Genomic DNA, 21,845 nt, shown 5'->3' on the forward strand with positions numbered 1-21,845 from the left:
AGTAATGGGTTTTTGGATTAACTTGACTGGACTGAAAAACAGAAACAACCCTAGTTCTTGAGGAAGGTACAGTTGGTCCTCTGTATGCATGGATTCTGCATCCTCAGATGTAACCAACCAGGGATTGAAAATATTAAAAAGAAAATTCCAGAAAGTTCCAAAAACGTGAATTTGTGGCATGCCAGCAACTGTTTGCATAGCATTTACATTGTATTTACAACTATTTACATAGCATTTACATTGCATTAGGTACTAAAAGTAATCTAGAGATCATTTAAAGTCTATGGGACGATGTGTATAGGTTATATGCAAATACTATGCCATTTTATATAAGGGACTTAACTATCCGTGGGTTTTGGTATCTGCAAACCTATTCGTCCTGGAACCAATTGCCTGTGGACAGAGGGATGGCTGTACTTAATTTTCAAACACTCAACCATTGACCATTGTGTCGCTGTTGCTATTGCCAAGTCTGGAAACAGCCTTGGGCTGGAAACAACAATGAACTTCCCTCGCTAAAGGGAGACTTAGGGAGTACTGACTAGACCTAACTGGACTGGGGAAAGCACATGAACTTGAGTGGGTTGGACTCACTGTGAACCTGCCAGATGCACCCTGTCGGTGCTTCCATGACACGCTGTGACGTGGGAGAGGACAGTCCTGTGCAGCATCAGTTTGGACGGTAGTCAGCTCACACGCAGGCAGGAACCCCTCTGCTTGATGTACTCCTTCAGGGTGGGGTTGATGCCTTGTTACACCAACCACGGAATTCTAAGGCCAGGGAAACTGAGGCTTCAGTTGGTCCTGCTTTGTCCAACCCATCTGCGATCCAGTGTCCCCTTCTGCAAGTGGATTTTGTTACCATCGAGTGTCCCATTTGCTGCCTTGCCGCCTCCTTTTTTGCAATTACCTCGTCAGGTCTGATGCCATCTTTTCCTAAAAGCACCCTCTGTCAGGCCCAGAGCTTGCCTCAATGTGTCTAAGGCATAATTGATTTGTGGGAAGTGTGTGCCGTGGAGCTTTTGGATCTGCTCCTTTCTTTAAAATGGGTTTTAATAGAGATGATTGCCTGACCATGGGAAGCAGCATTAAGTATCTGTGGGTGGCTAATTGCTTTAGCTTAATTAGAACTTGAGGTGCTTTCTCATGTCATGTAAAAGGATTTAAGACCTTTGCTTTTCTAGAACTATTTCAGCCTTAACATCTCCAGTTTTCTAGGCTGTGCTTGCAGCATTTTGTGAGCCTTGGGGCAGCAGTAAACAACCAGATGCACCGTGCTCGGGGCACAATTTCTGTCTCTTAGAGGGCAAGATGAGATGCCCTGTCAATCGAAATACTTCAGTATATGCATTACAGAAAATTTACTATGGGTGGTCAGTTAGGAAATGGGCTCCATTTCATGAGCTCCCCAAAGGCTTTCAAATATGAGGAGACTTCCTTGCAGCTTTTTACCTGGAAGAAAAGAAAAGAAAGAAAACAGCTCTGGTGGCATATGAGGATAAGCTGTTTTTCCAAAACCATTCTCCTCTGGAGAGCATAATTTCCTGGCTATAGTCTCTAAGGAAAACCCAAACAATTATTATCACCTCTTTTCTCTCCCCACCTTCTCAGAGCTTTGTGATGTTTCCATTTCTTTTTTTTTTTTAAAGTGTAATACGCAGGCAGTCACCTCTGCATTATGCAGCAAACTATGATATTTAGGTAGGCAAGTCAGCTTAATAGTCGCCCCATTTCCTGATCACTTGCTATTTGCCAGGTGCTGTGATAAGTACTCTATATACAACTACTGTTCGCAACAACTCTATGCCTTAGAGATTATTAAGTCCATCTTACAGGGAAATGGAAGCTCAGAGAAGTTAACTGCTTTCCCCAGAATACAGGGCTGGTAAGCAGGGCAGACAGGATTCACGTCCAGAACTCCCTGAATTACAAGCCCGGCTCTCCCCCCGGTGCCCACCTGTGGTGGCATGGGCTGAGAACACAGACTCCAGCAGCCTGCCCTCACTGGCACACTCACACTTTGAAAATTCTCTCCATAAATTTGAACAAACTGGCAGTTTCTGCAGTGGAAAGTGTTTGTACTCTTGCCTATTGTTGTTGTTTTAAGAACAAGATTACGGTACAGACTCAGGGGACCAGGTGCTTCAGAAACCAACCATTTTTTCAGCAACCTGTCACTTACAGTTACAGCTCTTCCCCTTTCCGTGTGACATCTGACAAATTCTGGTGCTAACAACAGAGTTATTGCACTCTGTGTAATGTGGTGGTAATTATCCTTGTAAACTCACATTCCGAACAACCTTTGTTCAGGACAGCTGCTGATGTCTTATTAGACTTACGGGGCTCTCTTTTATCTTGCTTTGCCTGTATGCACAAGTGCACGCTTGCATCCTTACTGCATGGTTCACGGGATTGGATAACCCCAGAAGTAGGATCCCGGGCAACAGAGAGCACTGACCGCAGCCTGCATTTGTGCCAAGGGGTCAGTGCCTCTCCCTCCCTGTCCCCCCGGCAGTCAGGCCAGCATTCCTCAAGGAGAGTAGAGAGACACAAAGCCAATGGACTTTGAAGTACTGGTAACATTGTGATGTTCTCCTCTTTGCATTGAATTTTACATGCATTGGTAATAGTATTTCTTGACTATTCTGTTGCCCTGTATTAACCATATTATAGATTATCCAGAAGCCTCTGTTGCTTCTCCTCTCTGTGCTCTGTTACTGAATATCTTATTATAACTTGGCTAATTCCCCAGAGGATGCCAGGAAGCTGGAAAACTAAATATTTTCAAGCTTGCCCACCTTTCTCAGTTCTGATTTAAAAAAAAGAAAACTGCAATAGGAAGAGGTGAAGACTTGGCTAAAATGAGCATTTGTGATCATCTCTGGGTGTAGATGATCTATGGTGTCTCCAAATGCCTGGTTGTATGTCTGACTTCCACTCTGGGGTCTTGACCTGGGTCGGGGGCAAGCCAGCCCTGCCCTGATCCTCCTGCCGTCCTCGCTCGGGTCTTTGGTGATCTCCAGCAAGGGCTCACCCTGAGGTGTGATGGGTGGGTTCCCTCTTTTGCACAGCTGGTCCTCCTGTGTGTTGGTGATGCTGAGAGAAACACAGGGCCACTCTGGCCCTCAGTGTGTCACCTGGGAGAGGATGCCCCCACTCAGCAGGCACGTACTGAGTGCCTCCCTTGATGGGCTCTGAGGATCGGAGACTGTACCTGTGGGTGTCTCTGCCGGGAGTCAGTGGTCTAGTGGTGGTAGGGGCTGTGAGTATGACAGAGATGGTGGCCCTGCTGCCCACCAGCCAGTGACTAAGGCCTGGAGGCGGAGCCTCCCCTGTGGGCTGAGCCTCGCCGGGGCCTTTGAGGGACCCCCTCCAAGGGGGAGGGATTGCTGGGGGTGGGGGAGAGTCCCTTTAGCTAGGGGTATCCGTCTCAGGTTAGGGACATGACCCTGTCTGGGGGATACTCTCCAGGGAGAATTTGATGGTGAAGTGACAGTTCCCATTTTCTTAATATGGGCTTTGTGCTTTTCCTGTTCTCTCCTCATAAAGTCATTGCTGTCATCCTGTCATTATAATTAAGCCACATTCGTTTCCTTTCTCTCTGATAATGGCAGGGGGTCTAGACATCGTACTCCTATTCCAGATACTCTCCACCCCCCAGCACTGCACGACACCTGTCTCTTTGAATTTTTTTTTTCCTCCCCCATCTCAGCTCCTTAAATCCAGAGCAGAATGTCAGTGCTGAAGGGACCCTTGTGAGTATCTATTTAGTCCACAGCAGCCCCTCCTAGTTCTTCTGCTGGGCCAGATCTCATCCTGATCTGCGCTTCAGTCAACTCCCCCTACTCCCTCCCCCGGGTGGGGGGGCTGGGAGCTCTAAGCCCTAGGGTTTCCTTATATCACCTCCTTTCTTGGAGGGAAGGGACACTAGTAACCTGCACCCTGCACCTTTGACCCTACCACCTCACCCCCATGCAGTATGCCTTGTGGCCCCCTTTCAGCTTAGATTATTATTTGCAAGCTTTTCCCTGGCTCCTTCAGGATTTTGTTTAAACATTCTTATTTCTTTTCATTCACCTTTGCTGAATATGCCTTTTTGCATTCTATGCCAATATACTGGTTTTTCCAAAATGACTGGGCACATCTCCCTGGAGGCTGTAAAGATACTCTTAGGAGACTTGAGACACATCACAGACTCTTAATAACTATGTATGGTCTTGTTGAATCCAAACAATTGAGAAGGTTCTGGAGTTTTAGAAGTGGTATTCAGTGATACTGGCAAAACATCTTTATTAGTTAGGATACAGGTTCTGTTACTGGACAGAGACACTGTAATAGTAGCATCAACAGAGTTTATGTTTCCTAAAAGCTTAGGGCTGGTCTGGCTGCTCTGCAGTCACCAGAGGCCAGGTTTCTCTGCTGTCTTAAATACATGACTTCCATATTGGGATCCCATATGGCCGTTCCAGCTTTGGCCGTATGTTCTTTTTCCAGAAAACAGAAAGAAGGGGAAGGGGAATGCTGGCTGAACTCTTTCCTTTTGAGAGCAAGACTAGGAAGTTGTGCATATTGCCTTTGTTCATATCACATTGGCTGGCACTTGGTAACCTGGCCACACACCTAGCTGCAAAGGAGGCTGGGAAATGTAGTCTTCTTCTGGGTGGTCATGTATCCAGGTAGGAATACAGTAATATAGACAAGGAGAACAGTTAGTGAGGGATGACCAGCAGTGTGTGTCTACCCCAGCTTTTCTCCCTCTCCTCATCTCCCTTCAGTTGATACCAGCAAACATTAGCCCTCCATGACAGGCTGGCCCTGTTGGAGCTTCATCCCTGAATTGTTATTTGAGAGATTTGGGTTCAAGTCCTAGATCTGCTCTCTGCTTTAGGTTGTACCCTCTCATTTCCTGTGGATTAGGGGTAAGAAGCTCTCCTGACCATCTCACCTAGTTGAAGTGAGAACTAAATGAGATAATGATGTAGGATAGCTCTTTGAAAAGTTGAAAATCTACATTCAGGTGTTGTGATTTTATTGTTGTTAATAGCGATTATTTCTTGCTCATCTCAGTTAATTTTTTTCCTTCCTGTTCTTAGAAAAAAAATAATGATTGCTTCTCCCTTCTCAGGAGCATGGGAATGCTGTTTAATTTCATTTTGGGTTTATGTTTATTTTGGGAAATGGGGCAGTGTCCAGAATACTATGGCAGAAATAACTATTCATTTCTCATTTATTCTTAGAGTTTTTTTCCTAGCCAGCAAATCAGCTTATTTTTCTTTAGAACATGATTTTTTTAAAAGTTCTGTTTGCCATTCTGCATTTCAGGTGGGTCTCCCCATCTTTAACACAACCTCAGGCTACTTTCTGTCCTCTGCATCCCTGCCACCTCTCCTCCAGAAGACCGTCTCTGGTTACTCCCTCCTGGTTCTCAGCCCTTCATTGTCTCCATACTTTTAAGGCTGAAGGACCCTGCTTTGGGTTTACTTACTTGCACTTAGAGTCACACTGCTCTGTAAATATTCTTATGACTTCATAGTTATCTTTCTTGTCTCAAGTGTATTTCTGACTGGCTCCTGTGAAACTCTAGGCTCCCAGAGGGCAGGACCTGTGGGTCTCCCTGCCCTTCCACTTCTCCTTTGTGCCTGGACACATACTGTTGGAACGTGGGGAAGAGCACAGGCTTTAGAACTGGCCAGTTCTTTAGAACTCTACTTTGTAAAAAAAAAAAAAAATTTTTTTTTAATTGAAGTATAGTTGATTTACAATGTACCAGTCTCCGTTATATAGCAAAGTGACTCAGTTGTACACATATATACATTCTTTTTCTATTTTCTCTTCCATTATGGTTTACTCACAGGATATTCAGTATAGTTCCCTGGGCTAAACATTAGGACCTTGTTGTTTATGCACTCTATATGTAATAGTTTGCATCTACCAACCCTAAACTCCCAGTCCGTCCCTCTCCCTCCCCCTCTTCCCCCTTGGCAACCACAAGTCTGTTCTCTATGTCTGAATTTGTTTCTGTTTTGTAGATAGGTTCATTTGTGTCATATTTTAGATTCCACACATAAGTGATAGCATATGATATTTGCCTTTCTCTTTCTGACTTACTTCACTTAGTATGATAATCTCTAGTTGCATAGAACTCTACTCTTGATTAATGCTTTGAACCTTGGCAGTTTCCTCCACTGAAAATGGAGATGCCAGCCCCTCCCTGATCATATTTTCAGGCTGAAAAAATGAAATGATGCCATGTACCTAGCACAGTGCTTCACACATGGGGTGTTCAAACAATGGTAGTTCTCTCCCTGGCCGCCCCCCACCCTTCCCTCTCTTGTACTACATTTCTAGGACTCATCAAAATATGATGCTTCTCAGTCATTTGTTAGCCCTTTGGGTGTGCTCTACTTTACACAGATTTGAACTTGCATAAAATATCAGGTGCATTGCAGTGTTTAATGTACAGGCCATTAAAATGTGTATATCTGGATGTGAGGTTCCCTAGATACAAAGCTTCTCTAACAAAAAAAAAAAAAAAAAAAAAAATTGGCCTGACCGCAGAGCACATTAGGGGAAGCTCTTAAAGGAGGAGAAAGTCATTTGTGTGGTCGGGAAGCATTACTTCCCAGACCTGACTGGCAGGATTTTCACTGGGTGGGAAATGGTACCAAATGGAGTGATAGTGCTCTCCCTGGAGGAGAGAAGGGACTAGAAACGCTCATGCGCTGAGCACCAAGATATGCCGATGCCATGCTGGGAACTCTACTCAACGACCTCATACGTGGGCTTTATCATTCCTGTTTTGCAGGTAAGAAAACTGAGGTTCAGAAACGCAAAGTAACTTATCTGAGGTCACAGTGTAAGAGGTGGCTGAACTGGGTTTTGAACCCAGTTTTATCTGACATCAGAATTTCACTTTGTTGCTTCCCTTGCTGATTTACGTTGGAATGTTGGGTAGGGGAAAGTGTTCTCTTCAGTGTGTGTGTTGTTGGGGGCAGGGAAAAGAGTTAGAGAAGAGGGCTGTGGAAGGATTGCAGAGAGGGCGTGCTTTCCCTGGAAGCCTCGTCTGTTATTTTAAATGATAATTATGGTGACAAAAATATCTGACTGTGTGTTGTGGGAAGACACTGGATTACTTGTTCGTAGGTAGCTGGATTACTGCACTGGGCAGAAGCGTTTACAACAATAGTCTTAGATGTTAGGTAATTCTGACAGTGGGAAGCCAACTGGATGAGGGGTATTGTCTCTGACCTTGTGGATACCCATGTCACTTGCAAAATCCTCTTTCTCTTTTCAAGTGTAATTTTCATCCAAGTGGGAGCTATCCTGTGGAGATGTTGCTGTAGTCAAGTCTTTTGTTTCTGTGTCTATTGTCTCCTTTGAAATTCTCAGTACTCCATGGGACAGGTAGTATTCTCTGGTTTTTTTGGATAAGGAAATTGTGGAGTAACTTGCCAAAGGTCACACAGCTAGTTAGAAGCAAAGCTGGGCTCCAGCCCGTGTCATCACTCCCAGCTCAGTGCTTTCCCTGCACTTCCAGATCACCATGGTAGCAGTTGGTGCTGGTAGCCATGGATCACAGGTTATGCCAGTGGACTGTGGCACCTGGTTCCTTTGTGGGATGTCCTCAGAGCTTGATGAGAAGAGGTGAAGGTGGATGAAGGGTGGTTCACCTCCATTCTATTTTCAGCAAGGAACTTGACCAATCAAGTTGCTCACCTCTTCAGCTGCTTTTTATCCAGCCTTTATTGTGGCTCTCAAATGCGAGGCTGACAACTACAGACAGCTAGGGCGAAATCATACAGGAGAAAATCATGTTCCTTTCCTTCTTTAAAATTGGTGATGGGAGGAAAGCCCGCCAGGGAAATGTTTTCTAAAAAAATACATGAATAAGTATGGTCCCTAAGAAGACAAACATTAGATCTACCTGCCAATTCCCCAGAACCTCAATCAATCAAGTCTGAGTACCTCTTTATTTGGTTAACACACATTTTTTTGAGTGTCTGCCATGTGCCAGGCATCATGAGTACTGAGGATGGAGCATTGAATGAGAGAGATGTAAGCTCTGCCCTCATGGTGCTTATGGTCTCCTGTGAGGGACCAGATCAGTAAATAAGAAATGGCTGTGACGTGAGATGAGTCTCTACTAAGGAAAGGGCAGGTTGTTATGGAAACATGTGCAGGGGCCCCTCACACAGTCAGGGGTCAAGGAGCGGGCTCAGGGAGTATAGACCCCATTTATTTGAGAAGAGCTCTGGGCCCGGCCCTTCCCAAGATCTTTCTCATTGCATCTTTTTTGCAGATGTCTCCCCAGTCAGACTTCAGCTGCCTGGGGTTGGGGGCTGTGTGGGCCATTACCTGGTCCACAGTGGGCTCAGTAAATATTGAATGAATGCAGTAAAGGAGTTAAAATAAGACATCATCCCTTCCTCGATTTGCTTGCAATCTAGTTTGGGAAATACTAATACGAACAGGAGAAACCACGTGAAGCTGGAAAGCAGTGAATGTTCGTGGAATAAGTGGAGCCAATTTGTGCTTTCAGACTTCTGGGAGACCGTGATCATTTCTATAAAGTGGAGGTAAGAGTGGCATTGAGGAGATTTTACTTAGCCAGTGAATAATGGGTAGGATTTGTGTGACGTACAGGTGGAGAGGCAAGCATAGCACTAATAATGATGTTAGTGAGCATATGCTATGTGTAGGACACTTTATACATATTCTTCATTAAGTCTCCTGACACTGCTATGTCACAGGTGTTATCATTCCAGTATTACAGGTGAGGGAACTGAGGCTCCAAGAGTTCAATTATCTTCCCCTGGGTCAACCTTATTATGACTGGTAGAGTCAGAATTGAAACCTATGTTTCCAATCCCAAGCTCATTGTCTGTCCACCAGTCTGCACTGCCACCCATGACCATGGCCGTGCAGCAGAAGGCTGCGGGGAAAGCAGCGCCATCCCTTCCTGCCAAGTAGGACAGTGGGAAGAGAGGAAGGTAGGAAGGAAGGAAAGAAGGAAGGACGTGCTGATCTGAGAGGGGCTGAGTGCCCGCCGTGTGCCTCCTGGCTTGTCAGCCTCTTAGAGTCCCTCCTGCAGGAAGCTAGTGCTTGGTGACCACCTCCGACAGCCCATCGCACGCCAAGAGACAGGGATTGCAACAAGTAGCAGTAAGGCTAAGCTGCTGAAGTATTTGAACACCAGATCTCAATCTTTTAGTCTGTCATTTAGAAAAAAAAATCACTGGCTTGCAGATTTTATTTTTTTACTTGGAGGATACCACCAGTGACTTCTGCATTCTGTCACTCTGTTAGACTGAAGGTGCCGCAGCCACGGTATTGGTCAGCTTGTCTCCATCAAAGACCGCCCCCTTTTCCTGGACAGCTCCCTTTTGAATTGATGCTACCAGAGAGGAGACTAGATAAGGAGGATGGTTTCTGAAAGCTAATCTTCACGGCCATCAAAACCTGTCAAGCTGCACGTGCAAAAGACATTAGGTCAGGAGCATAATTTTAATTTCTGAAATCATTATGACAGAGGCAGTCCATGGGACCAGAAGAGATCAGCATGAGTACGAATCCTTGGTTCCACAACTTAATAGTCAAGTGAACAAGGTACTTAATTCCTGAGCCCGTTTCTTCATTTGTAAAATGGGGATGATGCATATTCACTGGCATAAATGAAAGTAAAGGGTCTTCCCTTTCAGAATGTTTCCGTCTGGTGCTCAGCCTGGAGCCGTAGATGGCAGGTTGGTTGATGGTGATGCCATTCTCCCAGCACCTTTAGTCTGCATGTTTTGCTTAACAGTTCAGCCAGGGACATTGGCTGGGGTTTTAGAGGAGAAGGAGGAGTTGTGTTCAAAGGTGGTAATGGAATTAGGGTAGCACAATGCTTTGCATACAGAAGAGCTTGACAGTGGTTTGTTGGTGGAACTAGACATCAAGACAGAAATCTTCTGGTGAGGATGCTGCAAAACGAGGGGCTGTCAGGGCCAACTCCATAAATCCTCACCTGATAGTGACTTTGCAAACTTGAAAAATGTTTCCACTTTCACTTTTCCCCATTGTGGTCCTCTGTGCGTGTGTGAGAGAGAATAATTTTAGTTCTTTTCAGCTAGAGGTCTGGCTCTGAATCATAGCTACATGGTGATAAAAACCCACTGTCACCGCAAGAAAGCTTGGCAAGGAGAGAGGTCTTGTAAGGAAGAGCAAAATCAGAGCAGGAGGCTGAGAAAGAAAATCAAATCTGTGAAAAACTGCCAGTGAGTTCTGTAGAGCTGCAGTGCCCTACTTGTAGCACTAACCCCGTGCAGCAGGGTGACCCTTGTTCCTCCTTAGGGATGGGAAGAAGGGCTGGGCTGGGCTGGAATGGGGGTGGCAAAGCTAGAGCAGGGGAGGGGGGTCCCTCTTCCTGATCATAACTGCAGAACTGAGGGCCAGGCCCCCTTCTCCGAGCTCCCCAGGTTAGGGATGAGGGAAACAGAATGCACCCACTGGAGAAACAACAAAAACTCTAAAGGGTCCCTGCAAAGCAAGGCACAAATGCGCAGCTTAACGGAGAACAGCAGGCTGACTGCAGCTCTGCAGAGACAGCACAAAGCAAGGGGAGCTCTCGGGCCACGGGACTACTTGTCAGGCCTGGCCTTGCCACAAAGCAAGCGGAAAGGCAGGGAAGAAGCAGAAGCCACAGGTTCTCCTCTGGCAGTCTTTTTGATTCCATCCCTCCTGGGAAACTCAGGTGTTTAATTACACTGAGCTGAGCTCACAGGCAGACACTGGAGGCCTTGGCTGGAACCCAGCATCTTAACACATAGACGGGAGGCAGATTTCTGAGCACACAGTGGAATGTGTGATCTGGGCCTTTGGTCTTTGCTTCTCTCCCTCCCTCCCTCCCTCCCTCCCACAGATATTTATTAACCCCCTACTTTGTGCCAACCACTTAGAAATGGTGAAGACATATGGATAATCAGCCATCCTTTTTCTGTGATAATTAACCAGATCTCCAGTTATCTCGTGGGTACTTAAAGAATTTTGGAATTGAGAAGGACCTCAGGTGTCATCAAGGTCACCTACCGGTTAGATTCTTGAATCTCTTGCCTAAAGTTTGAATGCCCCCAGGATGGGGCCATTCCACTTCCAGATAAGCTCAAGGGTGAGAATTTCCCTCTTATATAAAGCTAAAATTCCCTCCCTGCGAATTTCACCCCTTGTTCTTGGCTCTTTACTCCCGGGACTTTGTGGGAGAAATCCAGCTTTTCTTTTACACAATAGTGCTTCAAACATTGGAGAACTATTATGTCTGCCTTGAGGCTTCACCTCTTCAAGACGGATAAAACCAACTTCTTCTCTGTGGTTCTGAGAACTTTCTCCATCTAGATAATAATGATTTTTTGTGTCTCTCTTATGAGGACTAAACTCGGTTGTCTGCCTATAGTGTGACTAGAGCAGAACCGAACGGGACCATTGCTTTCCTCATGTGAAACCACATTTATAGATTGAAAGCGCATCAGAACTAGAAGGGGTCTTAGAGACCATCTGTTCTAACAGCGTCATCATGCAGCTGAAAAGGTGAGGTCCAGAGAGAGGAGGTGACTCAACTAGTTAGTGGCAGAGCGAGAAAAGGACTTAAGTCTCCAAAACCCCCAATCCTCCAAGGTTTGAGCACTTTCCATCACGCCTCACCGCATCTCAACATCTCTTTAGCCTGCTCTGATTTCAGATTTGTAGTTTTGACTACTACGTGATACTGTTAATTAAAATTCACCGACACCAGCTAGAAGTCCTAAGTTATTCCCTAGGTTCTACTGTGAACTACGTCTCTACCATCTTCTGCTTTTCTAGTTGGCTTTTTGGGGCCAAGTCCATGATCTGACATTTATGCAAATGTGTCTCCCCATTTTCCTTGGCTGTACAAATCTGGGGATATAGTCGTGGGACAACGTCACTGTAGTAGGAACAAAACAACGATTTCTTTTTCTATCCCTTTTCAGCAAGATCATTAGAACCTAGCGTATGGTTTAAGAGGTATGAATGATGTCTCATGATCACTCAATTACCCCATTGGTAAAAGGAGACATGGGAAATGGTTATGAAAATATCTTACTTTTTCTGGGATACTGCTGAAAGCTGGAACCGAGATGGTCACTGGGTGGAATGACAATCAGCATTGCTCTCCAGGGGAGGCTCCCGAGTGTTACCTGAGTCTGGGAGGGGGCACGTGGTGTTGAACAGGGCTATCTGACCCAGCAGCATCTTGTCATCGGGTCCCCTGGCACCAGGTCTGCCACGATGCTCTGGCAGCCAAAGCTGGCGGCTGCTCACCCCACCCTGTATTCAATCACAGACCCCCCTCCTCACCGTCAGCTTGGCCCTGGAGACTTGGCTGTTTCTAATCCCCAGGCTTAGAAGCTGAGCACGGGGCCTGGGGCAGGGAGGGGACTAGCATGAGGTCACATGCTGACCTTTCCACAGCCGGCCCAGCTGAAAATAGCACCTGGGAGGGACTTCCGTCTCCAGGAGTTCAGACCTGACTGTGCCTCTCTCGCCCGCATTGCCCCTTTAGCCAGCTGCACCCCTGGGACCCTGAAACCAGCTGAGACAGAGAGAAATTGAGAGGAGTGTGCAGGTGAGGCTTGATTTGAGGGAAGTAAATGCTTACACTGGAGTTAGTGGATTTGATTCAGGGAGAATGAATATAGGAATTCTAGTTCCCCACATTGATACACTGCTTTGCAGTAAACAGAGTGTATTGTATACATTATGCCACTTAATCCTCGTAGTAACACAGTTGAGAAAGTGAGGCTCGGAGTGGCTTACCGACTTTCTCCCATGACAGAGCTACCGAGTGGAAGAACCAGAGCTTACATGGAAGTGTTCCAAGCTGTCCCCTGGGCACCCCACAGCTGCCCCTTTGGGAACCCCACTGAGACCAAGGAGCGGCTGGGCCAGTTCCACCTTGTTCTTTTTTCACTGAGATGAAAGACGTGAGCCTCACAAAGAGCTCTCTTGCTCAAAACTCTCAGTGTGAACTGTTTATTATTAGCAATAGTCTGAGTTCACTGGCCTCAGGGCCACATGTCATGAACTGAAGGCCGATTGACCGTAGAGGAGGACCAGTGCTCTGCTTTGGGGAGGGGTCTGTGTTGGCTACTTGCACCGTGGTCAATATAAGGGAGGACAATTGACCACAAGCCTCCAGTGCTCTGTGTCTGGAAGCTCAGTACCGGGATGTCTTGCTTTTCTATGTTTGGATCAGTCAGGATAATGACATTGCTGACGATGATACTAAGAGCTGTTCAGCTTTACTGAACACTTACTGTAGACCAGGGTTTCTTAACTCCTAATGACTCATTTAAACCTCACAGTGCTATGAGATGGGACTATTATCATCATTCCCATTTTACAGATATGAAAATAGAGGCACAGAAAGGTGGTAAGTCGTTTGCCTCAAATCAGCTGGGAAGTGGAGGAGCTGGGATTCACAGACTCCAACTGCAGGTACTCAGACCTACCCTGTGCCAGATCCCGGCGGTACAGGCAGCTTTCAGGGTGTGGCTCTTTCTTCCCTCTGTGCTGACTCTTTGCCCCTGCTTCTGCCTCTCTAAGGGGCTGAAGGTGTGGGGAGTCATGAGGGAGGGCAAAGTGATGGAGGCCCTCTGATGAAAATAGGCAGTAGAGATGTTCTTCTCTTCTCCTTGCGTTCCCTTAGCTGCTCACTCTCCATGTGGCTTTGGGAAGTTCCCAAAGCCAAGGGTTATCTTCTGAGCTTCAGTTTCCTCATCTGCAAAATGGAGATGATAATGTCTACTTGGTAGGGTGGTTGTGAGGTGTAGATGTAATGTCTGCAAAATCCCTGAGAGGGGCCTTGACACAGAGTCAGTACCAAATAAATAGGGCTGGAGTTAATAATCACTGTTATTATTCCTCTTCCTCCTCCTCTCTGTCCCCAACCCAGGTAGAGATGTGGGTATTGCCTAGTGAGCAAAAAGTTGTCTGACCCCAGGTCACTTTCAAAAAGGGTACAGAGGCCCATGAACTGAGAGAAGGTGGCCTGCCCCCATGCACCCTGGCTCCAGAGCCTTCTCCTCTTGTTGTGAAATGGCAGGCATTATTCACTTATTCATACCATTGACCTTTGAGATAAATAACAGTGCCCCAAAGAGAATTTCTCCATATTTTCCACTGAGTTTATCAACCCTCCCTCCCCAGCTATGAGTCCGGTAAAGATGGAGCCCTTGCATGGTGGGGATGGGGAGAGGGGAGGCCTGGGGAGAGAGGGTCGTGGGACCAGCGGGGACAGAGCCTGAGAAGGATGCTGTCTTGCACTGCTTGGGGGCTTCTGCGAGGTCACCACTTTGCGGGGCTTATGACTCAGCTGCTGCTTTCCCCCTTTAATCAGGCTTCTTGCAAAGCAGTTATCTCATTATTTAAATAACCTCCAGTTGAATGTTCTCACGTTCATAACTTAATGACCTTAATTATGCATATGAGTGAGAAAAGTACTTGACATGGCTTTGCCGTTGCCTGCTACATTCCCAGGTTCCTTAGAGGCCGCGAGTTGGGCTTATAGGTGCATGTTTCCAGGTACGTAAAGCGATCACAGAACAAGAAACCTACTGGAGGGCTCCAGGCCTTTCCATGCTGACAGCAGCTCACTGTCCTCAGGCTGGGCATCTTGGCTGGCTGTCTCCCTCTTAGGGGTGGAGATGAGGAGAGACAAACGTTGGTGATGGGCCCACTTCAATGTCTGCCCCCAAGGAGCAGTTCTCCTTTTCCGTGCCTCTATGATTTACCACCTGGAGACAGGAAAGTAACCCCCATCTCTCCCTTCCTGAGAGAGGCAGATACTTGGGGTAAATTTGAGATTTACTCTGTAACTTAGTTCAGAACTTTCCAGAGAGAACTTCAGTGGGAAAAACCTCAAGGGTTGACTTGCGTATGTTACTCTAAACAGGAGGTAAACAGGGCCTTAATCTCTTGGTTATGGCATTCCATTTTTTTCTAAACTACTATTGAATGCCTACTGTGTGCAGAGACACAAATACCTAGGTATTTCCAGGTAACCACATAGACCTTTCTTTACTCTCAGCCTGCATATCAATGACAGTTTTTGCTATTTGCTGCTGTAATGACATATATACTGCAGCTACCCTCTGTGCTTAGAGTGGGTGGTGGGAATATTGCTGAGCTATTCAAGGAAAGACAAATCCTTTTGCCTAATTGTGCTCTGGAGGCTTGACATCGTCCTGGGGCGCTATCAGCCCTTCCTGAATCTTCCCAGAGAGATTGCCGATTTTACTGCCTGTGATTGACAAGGATATTTTATTCATTTGATTGCTCAATCAAAAGATTGAGCAGCTAGAGGCTGAGAATAAATAAAACAATAAATAAAGTTGCAAAGAGATGACAGTAGAAGGGGAACAATTTAAATGCAGGCGAGAAGTCCTATGATTAGAGTTCTAAGGGAAGACATGGGTAGAGATTACCTAAACCAGTCTTAGGGCCGAAGGAACAATGGATGTTTACTGTGGCCTGAAGGCCAACTAGACTCAGCTGGGTGAAAAAAAAAAAAGAGAGATGGGAGGGCGTGGAGGCCATCCAAAGAAGAGAGAGCATTTGAAGAGAATGAAATGAGTTCACATAGCTGAAATGTAGTGGGAAGGAGAGCAGCTAGCAAGCATCAAGGCTCCAGCAGAAAGTAGGGGTTAATTTTAAAGGACCTTAAGTGCTAAAGAACTTGCACTTTAGACTGAGGGCAGGAGGGACTATCCAAAGATGTTCACCGGGAAATTTTACCACCGGAGAATGGATTGGAGGGCAACAAGACCAGAGGCAGAAATGACAGGATGTTTTTGTATTATTTCAGTGGAGAAATGTGGGTGATGTGAGCTAAGGCAGTGGTAATGTGGAAGGAGGGAGATGGAGGGATTCCAAAACTATTAAGGAGCTGGCCAGTTCTTGGCCATGTCCCTGCCTGGGGCTGGGGACAGAGCGTGCCTCTGCACTGCTACTTGCTCTGGGCTTCCTTCCCAGCCAGGCAGGTAGATGCGACATTTTCACAATGCCCAAAAGCCACTTGCAGCCATATGGAGGGTCTGTGGGCGGCCGGGCAGCGACAGTGGGGAACAGCCGGCTGGCTGGCAGCGACGATGGGTGAGCACGGCTCCTGAAGCCAAAACTTCCCTCTCGGCATCCCTCCCCCCACCGCCACCGTGTGCAAAGGCCCGGGGGTCACCCGGGGGCGGAGAGACACCGTGGTCAACAGCACAGCAGCATCTTTATTTGTTCTTTTTCCGGCAGTGCCCTTTGCTTGAGCTCCTCTGGGGCAAAACTGAAGAAATGCTCTGTCTTTACGGGATTATTTTACTAAAGGAACAATCGGTCCGATCCTAAGACTCACTCCCCAGCCCCTCACCACATGTGGATCTTGCCCCGCCTGGTGAGGCCCAAACTGGTTCCTGTGCTCGTGGTTGATGTTTCCAAAGGGTCTGTTTGTCACAGTCTCCCCGGGGCCCCCCACCCCTCTGGGCCACCCACGTGTGCACCTTGGAAGGTGCCCAGCACCCTTGGGGAGGCCAGACCTCAGCACTGGCTGAGAAGTGGCAGTGGGTGGAAAAGGGAAGGCTCGCCTCTGTCCTCCAAATGCCTGAGGTTGGGAGGTCTAAGTGCTTAGATCTACGCTCTTCTGAAATCACTACCCATTTGCTTTTCTTATTTGGGGCCCTAGGACTTTGCTGCAAGGTCACAGGTCCTGGGGTCCAGGCTTATCCACACTTGTATTCCTCACCCACCGTGACCCCCTCCTCCTGCCTGTGGGAACGAACACACGCATAACCTGTTGTGTACCCAAGTGTTGCATTCCTTCCTTCTGCCTTTTTGCCTTTCTTTCTCACTGCTCTCTCGCATTCTCCTCTTCCTAAGCGAGTCTGGGCCTTCGGTGTTTCGCCGGCAGCTTCGCTGGGTTGTGAAGGAGAGATTCTCGCTCCCTCCTCAGCCAGGTTTTGGGCCTGTGCTTTGCTCGGAGCTGAAGGCGGTGCCGGGGTAGTTGGCTGTGAGCTCAAAGGCCCTCGGGGGTCGTAGCCTCTCACCTGGGGCCTGTCCCAGCGGCATCCAGATCCCAGCCTCTGAAACCAGGCAGGGCCCTGACCCTTTGTTAGTTGTGGAAGAAACTGCTTCGGGGAAGAAGACCCCTCCTTACTGATCTCCTACATCCAACGCAGGGCTGGCTTCTGCCGACGTGGATAGAAGCACGGGGATAGAAAACTCCTCATCTGCCCCTCCCACCCTACCCCTCTCCAACCCTGATGCCCCAAACTGGCTTCCTTGAAGTTACTAGGAATAGAAGGGATTGTCTCTTCTAGGGTGAAGAGAAGGGGCGATGGAGTGGGCCTGTGTGTCGCTACTCCTGTTAAGCTCAGCAGCTGTGGTGACAGGCCTTTGCAGCACTTCAAGGCCCAGGAACCCACAGTGAGACGGGCCAGTTAGAGCAGTTACTCTGGCTTCGGCTGTGTCCACGCTGCAGCAGGCGCCCTCTGGCCTGACCGTGAACTCCTAGACGGTGGAAACAGCAGCTCCGGAAGGCCTGGTGTGGCTCCCTGACCCTCCAGCTGCAAACAATCTACTCTCTGCCTTCCTCTGTTTCTTCTTTGCAGGACCTCGTTGGTGTTTGTCTTGGAGTTGGTTCTACCCCGATGCATAGGAAGTCACATGGCTCCCTTCTCTCCGTGGATTGGGCTGCGGGGAGAAGACCTTGGCCCCGGGGACTTTGTTGCCTTCTCTGTGTGTACACCGAGCCATTGGTGCCGTCAGTAGGGGCGACACAGGAACCTTGCGTAATCACCCCGTGATGTGTTCCTCTGAACTATAGTTGTATTGTAGTATCATTTTGTCTTTACCTGGCAACATTGTTTCCAAGCCTCTAAGCATCACTCAGGTTTTAAAAGCCACAGGGAGAGCTGTCTGTGTGGACGGTACTTTCCTTTATTCTTCATTGATCACATGAATGTGCGGAGTTCTGAGTTCCAGGGCTGGGCCAGGCTGTGGGGATCCCAGTGATGAATCACTATGAGGCCACCCTCAAGGAGCTTATCATCTGGTGGTTATTATTGAGAGTTATTTAACTCTCAGTCAAAGTGGGTGTGATAAATGCTGTAAAAAGGTCTCTGGAGAAAGGGCTACAAGAGTTTGGAGAATGAGAAATGACTTTCCGGAAGAAATAGCTCTTGTGGCTACGAGAGCAGGCCTGTGAGGACACCGCGTTAATAGCAGGGAGCTTCTCAGAGGTTTGGCATTATCATTACCAGGGAAGCAGGGATTTAGTCGTGCACCATGCCGTGTTGGATGTGGGTGCTGAAGAAGGCTCTGTATAATTTGGGTATGGGGACGTCTATCCATCTGGATGTACCCTGGATCTTAAGCAGCCAGAAGGGGTAGAGTCAGGGGTCCTGCCTGCTTGGGAAGACCTCATTTAGTGGGCTTAGAAGACATTTAAACGAAACAACCAGCAAATATGGGTAGCTCACAGCCAAGGAATGCCAGTTTGTAGGACAAGTGGGTCCAGGAGGCCTGGGCTGCAGTGATACAATGTGTGAAGCTGGGTAGAAGAGGCAGGGAAAGGCCTCTTATTTTCTCATTTTGAGAAGAAGAAGTGACATTCAGAGGTCAGGGATTCCAAGTCATAGGAGATGGGGTCCTGGCCCCAAGTAGCTCATCATCCAAGTGACTGTTATCCCCTCACATAAGACACACGCATGGGGCAACAGGCACTGTATGAAACTGTTCTTCACCGTCTCGGGGTCAGCAGGGTTGACCCGAACCTGCAAAGCCACTCTTCCTCCTGATTTTCTTAATTCTCTTAATAGCACCACCATACCCCCAGATACCAAGCCCCTACCTCAGTCCCTGGCCTTCCCCCTCCCTTCCGGTGTCACTCCTCCCTGGAAAGCCTGTAGAGTCACCTCCACAAGAACTCAGCCTCCACCCACTCTGCTGGCTCTTGTTACCACACCCCAATCCTGACCCCATCGTGGAAATACTGCAAGAGCCTCCTGATTTGATCCCCACTTCTTGCTTTCCCCTCTTCCACCCATCCTGCACGTGGTCACCCAACTCAACCACCCTCTGCCATGTGGAGGTTGAACCAGAGGATGCGGGTGGAATGAGGCAGAGTCCTGAAAGGGGGTAGTGTAGTTGTCTGGGTGAGAGCCTGGTGGGCTCTGACGATGGCAGTGGAGACGGAGGGAAGTGAGAAGGGCCTGGATAGATTTTCAAGGTGGAACGAATAGGACCGGGTGATGGATTGTCTGAGAAAGGGTTGGGGCTCGGGTTTTGAGACTAGTGGTTGGCTGGTTTGATGGAGGTGAGCTGGGTGTGGAAGTCGGGTTGGGAGCCCTGCTAAGAGGTAGATCGTGAGTTTGGGTGAAATATGTTGAGTTTGAGCTCTCCAAGAGATGTGAGTAGAGAATTGACTTACGGGGCCGGGGGTAAGGAGAGAGGTTTGGCCCAGAGATAGAGATCTGGGAGCCGCTGGCACATAGGTTCCCAGTTAGATCAGGCTATTAATAGCGTTATATGCAGCTTCCCTACTAAAGGCCTTGAAGGCAGTGTGCATGTTTTATTTTTGCTCAGGTAGTGTGAGCTGTGCATGACTGTAACAGGGTATGAAGCTGGCCTCTTTCTATCTGGCTAGGTTGAGGAGGAGGGTGGGAATAATGGAGAACAAAGAACCATCTGCAGTTAAAAAAAAAAAAAAGCCTATCAGTGAGGGAATTCTACTGTTCCTTTAATCAACGGCTATGACAATGACCATGGCCCTTCTATTAGCCCCATGGAGAGGCGACTTGTGTGAGCCATCCACACCATCTCCTCTCTCCATCGTGACCTTGGCCCAGTGTTTGCACACCACAGCGAGGAGTGTGGCTAATTGCATCAACCCACCTTGGTACCACCCACTGGCCTGGTTATGGTTCCTGCTTCTTCCCAGAGTCCTATTACAGAAACTCTCTATGCAGAGCAAACATGCCCAAGTGCTTCACACCTCCCACGGCCTTCCCTAGCCCACCAGGCCTCACAAAACATATTTGTCCTTTCAAACGTAACGGTAATCTTGGCTTCTCTAGCGTCAGTAGTCCAGAGATGGCTCTGGCTGAAAAATAAAGAAACGAAGGAATTTTAAAGTGCGTTTCTGCTCAGACTAACTGTCTAAACAGCCCCAGCTAGGATCTGACAGGAGCCCAGGGAGGGCTTGTGCCACATGAGCTCTTGTCCTCCCAGCTCTCTTGGTACATCAGTGGGGACTGTTCTGAGCAAACTCAATTCCCATCCAGACGTCGCTGTATTTTTGAACTGCTTTATATTTGTGTAATTATCTGTTTAAGGTCTGTCCTCCCCTCTGTAAGCTCCTTAAAGGGAAGGAAAAAAGTCTGTCTTGTTTACTGCTGAATTCCCTGGGCACAGGGCAGTGCCTGGCGGGCAACAGGTGCTTAGGGATAAAGAATTATACTTATTTACTACCCTTTTATCCTGAAGTTTCCTCCTTCATGGTGGATCTTATCTATTTCTACTATTATGGGTTTGTTTTTTTTTAAAAATCGAACTTTAACATGTATGACTTTGCAGTATTGATTTTTTTAAGAGCAGGATAGTGGTTAACAGCCTGGGCCTTAGCATTTGGCAGACCTAGGCTTGAATCCTGTTCCGCTCACCTAATACCTGTGTGACTGTGGGCAAGCTCCTCAACCTCTCTGTACCTCATTTTCCTCATCTGCAAAATGGGGACAAGTTTCTTACCTTAAAGTCTTGTTGCAAAGATCAATGAGATTACAAGTATAAACTGCCTAGTACAGGACCTTGCCCACCAGTTAGTGGTATGTTACAAATCTGTTCTCTATGTCTATGAGTCTGTTTCTGTTTCGTAGATAAGTTCATTTGTGTCATATTTTATATTCTACATATAAGTGGTATGGTATTTGCCTTTCTCTTTCTGACTTACTTCACTTAGCATGATAATCTCTAGGTCTGTCCATGTTGCTGCAAATGGCATTATTTCATTCTTTTTTTTACAGCTGAGTAGTATTCCATTGTATATAGGTACCACGTCTTCTTTATTCATCTGTTGATGGACATTTAGGTTGTTTCCATGCCTTGGCTATTGTAAATAGTGCTGCAATGAACATTTATTTATTTATTTTATTGGACTATAGTTGCTTTACACTGCTGTGTCAGTTTCTGCTGTACAGCAAAGTGAATCAGCCATACATATACATATATCCCCTCTTTTTTGGATTTCCTTCCCATTTAGGTCACCACAGAGCACCAGGTAGAGTTCCCTGTGCTATACAGTAGGTTCTCATTAGTAATCTACTTTATACATAGTAGTGTATATATGTCAATCCCCGTCTCCCAATTCATCCCACCCCCCTTCCCCCTTGGTATCCATACGTTTGTTCTTTATGTCTGTGTCCCTATTTCCCCTTTGCAAATAGGATCATCTATACCATTTTTCTAGATTCAACATATATGCGTTAATATCCGATATTTGTTTTTCTCTTTCTGACTTATTTCACTCTGTATGACACTTTCTAGGTCCATCCACATCTCTGTAAATGACACAGTTTTGTTCCTTTGTATGGCTGAGTGATATTCCATTGTATATTGTACCACATCTTCTTTATCCATTTCTCCGTTGATAGACATTTAGGTTGCTTCCATGTCCTGGCTATTGTAAATAGTGCTGCAGTGAATATAGGGGTGCATGTATCTTTTTGAATTACAGTTTTATCCAGATAAATGCCCAGGAGTGGGATTGCTGGATCATATGGCAACTCTATTTTTAGTTTTTTTTTTTTTTTTTTTTT

The 21,845-nt window shown here is 47.0% G+C and overlaps 1 protein-coding gene across 2 annotated transcripts in view; it reads left to right on the plus strand.

The window, feature by feature from the left end:
• The window catches only part of KCNH1 (potassium voltage-gated channel subfamily H member 1), a 430,914-nt gene that overhangs the window by 191,154 nt on the left and 217,915 nt on the right, over window positions 1–21,845 (plus strand). The window lies entirely within an intron of this gene.

This window comes from Balaenoptera acutorostrata, chromosome 1, assembly GCF_949987535.1.
Source record: "Balaenoptera acutorostrata chromosome 1, mBalAcu1.1, whole genome shotgun sequence".
Classification (NCBI taxonomy): Eukaryota; Metazoa; Chordata; class Mammalia; order Artiodactyla; family Balaenopteridae; genus Balaenoptera; species Balaenoptera acutorostrata.